The following is a 9,932-nucleotide window of genomic DNA, read 5'->3' as shown; positions in this document are numbered from 1 at the left end:
GTGCACACATAAAAACCCACTCTTCCCCCAGCCTGTAGGACTGCATGAGGTTGTTGTGACCCAAGTGCAGGACCTGACACTTGGTTCACCTTACTGAATCCCATACCATTGTCCTCAGTCCATTGGTCCAGTCTGTCAAGATCTCTCTGTAAAGTCTTCCTGCTCTCCAGCAGATCAACACTACTGCCCAACTTGGTGTCATCTGTGAACTTACTGAGGATGCCCTCAATTCTCTCATCCAAATCATTGATGAAGATGTGAAACAGGACTGGCCCGAATACTGAGCCCTAGGGTATACCACTAGTCACCAGCCATCAGCTGGATTTAGTTCCATTCACCGTGCTCAGGGCCCAGCTACCCAGCCAGGTTTTTACCCAGCGAAGAGTACATCCATCAAAGCCATGAGCAGCCAGTTTCTCCAGGAGAATGCTGTGGGATGCAGTGTTGAACACTTTACTGAAGTCTAGATAGACAACATCCACAGCCTTTCCCTCACCTACTAGGTGGGTCACTTTGTCATAGAAGATGAACAGGTTGGTCAAGCAGGACCTGCTTTTCATAAACCCATGCTGGCTGGGCCTAATCTCCTGGTTGTCCTGCATGTGCCTTGTAATGGCACTTAGGATGATCTGCTCCCTGACCTTCCCTGATACCAAGGTCAGGCTGACAGGCCTGTAGTTCCCCAGATCATCCTTCCAACCCTTCTTGTAGATGGGCAATAACATTTCCTAATTTACAGTCAACTGGGACTTCTCTGGTTAACCAGGTCTGCTGGTAAATGAAAGTCTTTTGTCAAGCTCTTTTGCCAGCTCTCTTATTATTCTCAGGTGCATCCCATCTGGGCCCATAGACTGGTAGGTGTCTAATTGGGACAGCAGACCACTAACCCTTTCCTCCTGGATTGTGGGCGCCTCACTCAGCTCCCCTGTCATTAACTTCCAGCCCTGGTAGCTGGGCATCCTGAGGGTAACTGGTTTTGATATGAAAGACTGAGGCAAAAAAGGTATTAAGTACCTCAGCCTTTTCCTCATCCCCTAACACCATGCCACCCTCTGCATCCTGCAATGGATGGAGAGTCACCTTAGCCCTCGTTCTTCTGCCAATGTATTTATAGAAACTGTTTTTGAAGAAGCTTCACTCCTTTCCCAGGCAAAAGGAAGCTCCACTGTATCCCTTCCTTTGACAGGCCAGGATGCGGAAAGTGCCAAAAGGGAAACCTTAGAGAACATTTTTGACCCCCCCCAACCCAAATGCCCATCATTTCCAGTTGGAAGGAAGCCATCTGGGCTGTTGTCTGAACCACTTGTGTAGACAGCGGTAACCCAGGTAAACCCATGTTTGCTACTTCTATCTCAGGCATTAGAGCTTACCTTTTCGGAATACAGTACATAAAGGTAACCCAGAATTTTTATGTATTGCTACACCATTAGACCCAGATATGTGACAGCTCCCTGTTTTTTAATGGGTTGTTACTTTTCTGTTAAAAAATAACGCAGAAACTTACTCTTCATGTTTCCAGTTCAAGCATACTTCTTTCTGGGTAAAACATTTCTTCTCAAGTACCTCTCTCCAAAAGGAAAACAAGTCAAATTTTACTGGCTTTCAAAAGATGTTTCTAGAATATGCATTCTTGATAACCTGTTTTGCTCTGATTAATTTGATGTTAAAAAAAAAGTGAGTAAAAAGCTAATATGACAGCTGAGTATCATCACCAGGATTTAAGGCATATGAACAGATTTTATCATGCATGTTCTGAAGAGTTACATTTTTGGCAGAGAAGTGTCACTGACTGCAGCTCTGGTCTAGTCACTGAGAAATTGACCATGTTAATATGTGTATATATAATGCTGGATGTAACCTATATACAGGTGTAGCTGCTGAAACCTACCATGATGGCATTCTGGTGTGTGGAATAAAAACTATTTTGGGGGAAAAGTTTTTGCTATATTACCAGGTAATTTTAATCAAAACAATTGCTGGTTTGTAAAAAAACAATTAATTAAAATATCATAAAAGCACACACTCGAAATAATAGTTGCAAAAAGTGGAACAGCTCCCCTGGCCCATTTAAGTAAGTGCACACTTTTTACAAACAGTTCTGGAAGAAAGCCTGGGGGAAATTGAGTACAGGTTTATAGGGGAGGAAGAGGTATTCCAATAAACCTGCACGCCCAATCCAGAAGACATCAGAGGGATAGTCAAGAGTCAGGATGCTGCTCCTCAAGGCTTTTTCCTTTTGCTGTTGTTTTCTCCACACCGGGAAAAAACATCAGGCTGAAGTCCAAGTCTCCTCTCTGTGAGATGCTATCGTAGCATGTACTGGGGGTAGACTTTGTCCTTTGTGCTAAACACAATGAATAAATATGAAAATCTATTCAAGGTCTAAGAGCACAGAAGGTTATCAGACTTCTTCTGCCTTTTAAAGCTGTTTAGGATTGCTGCAGTTTTGGATAAACTGTTCTCTTTCTGGAACCAAAAATAGCACTAATGAAGGACTTGTCATAGTGTGCATGTGTTTTCCTGCTCTATGCTCCTTCAGAGCCCACGCAGTCTTTCCTCTGACTTCCATGACCTTTAGATCAAATTCCCCCTAGAACACAGTGAACTCTATTTTTCCAAAGTTGTGTTCTATGTTATTGTTTGTACCTTGCCAAAATACATGCAAAACACTGTGAAGTCAGACTAGCCACTTTTTGCATCAGCTTGCAATTCACTATACAAGCAGTGATGCCTAGGACAGTCAGGCTCCACAAGTTTTAATGTATCTTCATTATTTTCTGTCGTATTCACAGTACTACAAAAATAAATTACTAAATAGCATTGTATATTTATTGGACAGCCATTTTCTCAACACTAGCTGCTTCCAGATATGACAGCCAACAGGATGAAGATAATTCAAATCTGTTACAAATTTTAGTATTCCTTATTTGAAACAGAAAAAAAAAAAGCCTTTTCACAATATTTTAATAATGCAGATAACATTTGATCTGAACATGAAATAAAAAACTCATTTGGGCTGATGGAGCTGTCTGATCCTGGCATCATGCCAACACCCAAATTCCTGACAAAAGCTGATGGGGCTTTTAAAGAAGAGGAGGCTTTGAAACATCTTTCCACCCAGGGCATGCCTCTGGAAGGAGTTCAGCACATCTGAGGGCTGTCGCCTGATGCAGCAGGAAGCACCAATACTGGAGATCTACAAAGAAGCACAGGATGGCTCAAGTGTCAGTCATCAGGCTCATGTGTGACATTAATCAGCAGCTCCACAAGCATCTCAGCTCCAGCTTTTACTACATTAATCATAATGGGAAGAAAGGCAAATGAGTGTCCACAGACTGTGAATTTATGCTGTCTCCACTGTTTCTGTCTGCAAGTATTTGTGTTCTGTTTACTGATACCTAACCAGAAATGAAAGGTTTAATTGTTTACATTGATGGTGCTTGTAACCAAATTTTGTAAAAAAAATGAGTGTCCTACTGTCAAGAAAAACAGGGATGAGAGTATACAGAAATCTTTTTGTCTATTAAAGAGAAAGCCAGATTTTGAAGCATGTTCCACTGAAGACAGGCTTCATTAAACCTCTTCCCACTATTTATGAAGGGGCTCATCTCTTTAGAGAGTTGAATATGCACAAGTTTCATGGCATTTGCTTATTGTTTTGGTTAAATTATGAACAATGTCCTTTGAGAACTGCAGTTTTTCCCTGAACTTTCTCTCCTTCTCACCCCAGAATGCGTTGATTCTGTGAAATAAAATAGAGATGAAAAGTCAGTTGTGCTTAACCTTCTGTGTGTTCAGTTATGAAGTATTGCAGACTCACATAGTATTTTAACTGGGCTTCAGAATGGCTGCAGTGCCACAAGCTCTACACAAGCTCATGTGTGTCATGGAGATAACTACAAAATAAACATAGAAAAAATATTTTTGTGTCGGACTCAGCTTTGCCTCTGCAGACTGGATCTTTTGATTCTCACTGCGGTGTTGTAAATCATCTGCTCCAGTAAAGCTGAATGATAAAATAGGAGCTGTGACACATATTGGTAATCTTACATGCTTAAATCCCATCTTGGTTTGTTTGATATATGTTGATCTTCATAATAGTCCTTCCCTCTTATTTCCATCAGTGTGTGGTGTTATCTATTACACATTTCTTTATTCCCCCATGGGACATGTCTGCATGTCAACATTACATTGTATATGCAAAGGTATGTAGGTTTGGCTATGTTTAGTTTTTTATGGGTTTATGGTTTAACATTGTGGGGTTTATATATATTTGTATGGTACTTATGGAGTTGTAGAAACATCGGGAGTTGGAAAAGGCCTCTGGAGGTCGTCTAGTCCAAAGTGTGTGTTGAAAGTAGGCACAGAGCTGCTCAAGCCTCAAAGCTCTAAAGTTAAATCAAGTTGTTCAGGACCTTGTCTGGTCAGGTTTGAAAATATCCAAAGGTGGCAATTTCACAGTGTCTCTGGGCACTGTGTGCCACTGCTTAACCACTGTAATGGTGAAGAATTGCTTCCTAATCTGTTATCAGAATTTCCCATGTTCAAAATTGTGATCTTCCCCTCTTGTTTCACTGTGTACCCCTGGGAAATTCTGACCCTGGTTTCTCTATAATCCCCCTTTAGGTGCTGGAAGACTGCAGTTGCTTTTACAGCCTCTTCTTCCATGTCATGTGCTTTAGGTCCCTGACCATCTGAACTCTCTCTAGTTTGTCAATATCTTTCTTGTACAGGTGAGCCCAAAACTGTACTCAGTGGATGTGGTTTTGAGGAGTCCTTGGTAAGCAGGAAAAATAATTTCTGACAAACTGCTGGCAACTCCCTTGCTTACACCACCCAGTATGCTGCTGGCCTTACCACTGCAAGGATGATCCACTCAATCATGTTCAACTTGCTGTTCCCTGGGACCCTGAGATCTCTTTTTGCAGAGCTCCAGCACATAGCTCCAGGTGCTCCAGCACATACTCCAGCTCCAAAGCACCTAGCCAGTAGGTGCTTTAGTTTGTGCTGTTATACCAGGTTAGTCCATGGCAGGTCAGGACTTGTATTTGCTTTTATTGAATGTGCTGAGGTTCTCCTTGGCACCTTTCTCCAGCTAGTAAAGGTCTCTATGAGTGGTAGCCCTGTCCTTCAGTGTATCATTCATGTACTTGTACTATCATGTATGTAAAATGAGATTTTTAAAAATTTAATTAATTTTAGAATTATCTACATTGAATTTCATCTGCCTTTTTACTGCCCAATTGTTGTCTATTGTGAGACTCTTCTGCAGCTTCCCCAGTTGTTCATCGTCTTGGATGCTTAATAACCTCAACAAACTCCCATTTCTTGAAGCCCCTCTTTTTTCAGGTGTAAGTCATGCAGAGCAATGTAAGCATGAGTACAAATCCCTGCATGACTCCACTGCTAGCCTCCTTCCACTGTCAGAACTGGCTATTTATTTCTACCTTCTGTTTCCTGCCTTTTAATCAGCCCTTTATTCACACAACCTTACCTCTTAAACCATCACAGCAGGGTTTCTTTAAGAGGCTTTGATGAAGAAGAGGCTTTGGAAAATTGTTCTTAGCTGTACACCTATTTGTTGATGCCTTCTGAAGCCCCAAATAGATTTATGAGGTGTGATTTCCCTTTATAAAACCATGTTGACCCTTCCCAAAAAAATCCACAAAGTTATCTCTGCTCAGATAACGACTTGTCTCTCATCTGAGCCTATGTGTCATTTGACTACAGAGCAATGCTCCCTGTAGCATTCTTTCCCAGCTTCCAGGATTCAGCATAGTGCAAATTGCTAAATTTACAGAGAGTCCAGGCTTCCTGAGCCAAAAACTGTTCAGATCACTGTGTGACCAACTGCTACATTGTGCTACCAATGGATTTATCCTCCCTCAATTTGTCAGATTTCCTGTTGAATCTCTTTTCATTCCTTGGGTTTCCACAGCAGCTCAGGGCAATGAACAGCACTGAAATCATCCCCTACATGAGAAGACAAACACATTTATTTGCAGCCATCCCCCAGATAATTTCACTGAGTGCTTCTTGTTCCAGGAGAAGTCAGTGCAGAGTGCTGGGCAATGTTGCCTCAGTACCTGGGAAGGATTGTATCCCCCGAGCTCAGGAACCAACAGGCTGTGGGGTAACTGGAGAGGAATCCAGCCACTTGTGGAAATCCTTGCAGGCTTGCAATCCTGTGGTGGGAAATGTCTCAGTGGTAAATGGAAGTGGGACAGAGAGTAGATTCAGACAGTGGATCATTTCATTGCTTGTTGTCTGTTATGGACCACTTCAAACAGCTTTTGCCAAGACACTACTTGATGCCCTTCATGCCAAGGACTGTTTCTGCTATGGAAGAGGCTACATCAAGCCTTGGCCTCTCTGTCTCCCACACTGTCCCACCAGACTTTGCATCTTCCTGTCCTCCCATGTGCCCTTGGGCATCCCACATGGTATGAAACCCAGCCTCTCAGGCTCATGCTGTAAAAGCCACCTCTCAGCTGGGCTGCAATGCAATCCTCACTTTATTTTGGGTAACAACCTCCCATGCTAAATGGGCTAGTAGTGTCCTAGAACTGTAAGCATCCTGAGCATTCCAAGAGGGAAGCCAGGCCTACCACTGTGTGGTATGTCTAGTGACCAATGGAGCATCTCTGAAGAGTTTGGACACAAATCAAACAGTGCTGGGATGGCCTTGGAGAAGGAGAACAGTATTCAGACTGCTTTTATTTAGGAATTTACAGGTAGTTAGTGTTGCTCAATTTGGCTGCAGAAGAGGTATCTGGAGTCTCAGAGAGCTTCACAGCTGCACAGGTGTATCCTGCCCCTGCTGTGGCTCAGCCTCCTGCATTATGTCTGGTTCACAGTTGAATCAGTTGTCCTTTTTAATCACTTTTTTGCTGAATATATGATGCATGCAATGCAAAACAGCCTGGTAGGTGGAGGCCAGTAATCCAATCTGCCCGTCATGAACAGAAACTTCTGACTTAATAAAAGATGAAATGGAAATGGATTTAGCCAAAGCTGACCAGTCAGGAGGAGAAATACCCCGTTCACACCTCCGCGGCTGCAGAGCGCCTGTATCGTGTGCCGGGATCGCAGCAATGCAGTGTGCTGGGCTCGCCTGCCTGGCTGGGAAGCCACCAGGCTGCAAAAGTTGCTAGTGCCATCTCGTGGCTCTCAGGCACACGAGGGACAGCGCAAAGAGGTGCCAGCCCAGGTGGGTGACACCCGCAGGACACCCAGCGGGGAGCTCTCAGGCTCTGGCTCCGTGCCCTCCTGCCCTCGCACCCTCTGTGTCCTGTATTTCATCTAAGCTGCTGACAGTGCCCGTGCTGCGCTCCCAACACGCCACTGTGCTTCATAGCCCTCCCTTCCATCACGAAGCTGGGGAGCAGAATAACCCAACAGCTCAATAACCCAAAGGGCTCTGCAGTGTCCTTTAGCTGCATCAGAGCCACGGGCAAGGAAGCAGCCACAGCCCATGGGTCAACCACTCAGGGTGTGCTCGGGGTGCAGCTGAGCATCTGCTGCAAACAAGCCCCTGTGCACGCCGTGGTAGGCTGCCTGCCTGTCACAAATTCCCCTATTTACTTTGATGAAAATTTTAGTCCTCCTGGTACGGAGATAATCTGCTAAGTATGACCCAACTCCTGCCAAGACAATGCTTCTTGTGAGGTTAGCAGTGCCACTGGGGAGCTCCTGCTCCTTATGTGTAATGAACTCGGGGACAGGGCGCTCTGGAACAGATGCAATTTAAGAGTGCAACACGTAATACCAGCTTTATAATTCCTCCTACTTCAGTGAATTAACAGTCATCTTTTTGCAGTTCATAGGTACTATTCCATGGACAGATGGGGTTTTTTTCAACTGTGCTGTGATTAGGAGTAAGTGGGGTTTTTTCACATGGTTTGCCATGACATGGTTACGAGTCCCACTTTTTCCTACTTTTTGCAGGGGGTTGTGGTCACAAGAAAGCAAAGCTTTAACTAATTACTCTGTGGCTCTGCTCATGGAATTTGACTAGGTGCCAATGTTTCCCTGTTGTGCCATGTAAAGCCACAGAAATGCAGCCTCTGCCCTTAAGTTTCTCTCCCCAGCACTTTGATGCCTTGCTTTCTTTCAAGAGCGGATTGCCTAGTGGCTTTCCCACAGGAGGGGTGAGGATGCTCGTTCTCACCCTGCCACATGTGTAAAGACTCTGCAGAAGTTTTGAAGAATGGAGTTTTGAGGCTGGCTATGGCAGCAACAGAAACAACCACTGCCAGAGCTGCTGCTGCCTCCCACCTTGGTAAGAGATGGGGATGTGAGAGCTGGCAATGAGATCAGGGTAGTGCTGGGACAAGCCAAATGGCAGGAGAGGAGCAGAAAGATAGGATCCATCTGTGATCTTCCTCCCATTTTCTAGCCCCAGATGGTGCACCAGCTGCATGCATGTGGGGCTATGCAATACCCAACTCTTCAAAGCACTGGGGTGAGGTATGGGAGTGTGGAGGGGAGCCACCAGCCCTGGGGGCTAAGGGCTGAAGCTGTCAAGTTGCTGACAGGGCTGAGTACACAGTGTTTTCCAGGACAACTTTTGCTCTGAGCTCATGGGATTGTTTGATGTTTCAACTGCTTCCTTCACAGATGAGTTATTTTTGATTTATCCTGCCTGTCCCCACCGATGCTCCTCTTCCCCCTTCCTCCCTTCCTTCCTTCCTTCCTTCCTTCCTTCCTTCCTTCCTTCCTTCCTTCCTTCCTTCCTTCCTTCTCTTAATCTTTCCTTTTCTTTTCTCTTCCCATTCAGCTCATCCCTCTCCTTCACAAAACCCCAGGCCCATAAAAATCCCACTCAGTCCAGCACTACCTCTTCCTTGGCCAACATGAACCTGGAGGTGGTCCCATCCTGCCTGCTCCCCCAATTCCATGATACATGCCTTGTCTCATCCCTTCAGACAGGACCCACGTCTGAGGCTGCACTTGCAGCTCTGTATCCAGAACAGAGCAGGACAGGGCCCAAGCTCCTTTCCTTTTCCTCCCACTCCTCTCTTTAACATCTCCATTCTAAATCAACTGGATTTGGTACTTATCTTTTCCTCTAGCAGACTGCAGGGGACAAAACTCTGCTTTCAGCATCACTGGGAATCATACAGTGACACCACAAGGATGCAGCAGCAGCAGGTGTGCTCTGTTCTTCTGTGCAATGAAGGCTCATTGTCTGTTAGACATACCAGGTCACCAGTATCTTTTCTGATGCTGCAATTTTTGGTAGATGGTCCAGGAAAAATTGGCTGCTCTCTGGAGTGACAGCTAGCTTGCAGGCTGACATGAATGAAGAGCATAGCAAGATGGAACAGATTTTCGCCCCGAGCCTTCTCTGCTGATGTGTTAAGTTTGGCAGCATCATTTGGAGAAGAAGTGAATAAATCTTACTGGAGTTGTGTACAAAAGAGACTGGGGGAAGAAAAAAAGGAAAATGGATGTGTGAATCTATGTTGATTATTTTGAAGCCATAAACAAGTGGCATCAGAAAAGATTTTGACAACCATATGGACTTTCAGAAGTGTGAAATCTTCTGAAACTGATATGCAGTCCTGTAAGGACTGGCATAAAAAATAAAAAGAAGACAAGATATGGATGGATGAGTACAGGCAGGGGACTGCAATCTGTGATACAGAAGGTAAGATTCTGGGTACATGAAAAAATGCTATCTAGGATAAAATTATATAAATCAAATGAAGTTAAATTACATAAGAAAATTCTCCCAAAGGTGATAGGAATAATAATCAATCCTATTTCTTGTTTCTGGTTTTCAGAACTAGACTCTGGAGAGCAGCATTATCAGGGATTGAACAACAGCTTTCCACTAAAATAATTATTGTTTTTCTGGGAAGCTTCACTGGAAATGCCACATGCAATCTGGATTTTACACAGGACAAAAACTACAGGTAGTGTAGGTC

The sequence above is a fragment of the Acanthisitta chloris genome, unplaced genomic scaffold (genome assembly GCF_000695815.1).
Source record: "Acanthisitta chloris isolate BGI_N310 unplaced genomic scaffold, ASM69581v1 scaffold7427, whole genome shotgun sequence".
In the NCBI taxonomy this organism is placed as follows: Eukaryota; Metazoa; Chordata; class Aves; order Passeriformes; family Acanthisittidae; genus Acanthisitta; species Acanthisitta chloris.
Note: the sequence above shows the minus strand (reverse complement) of the source record.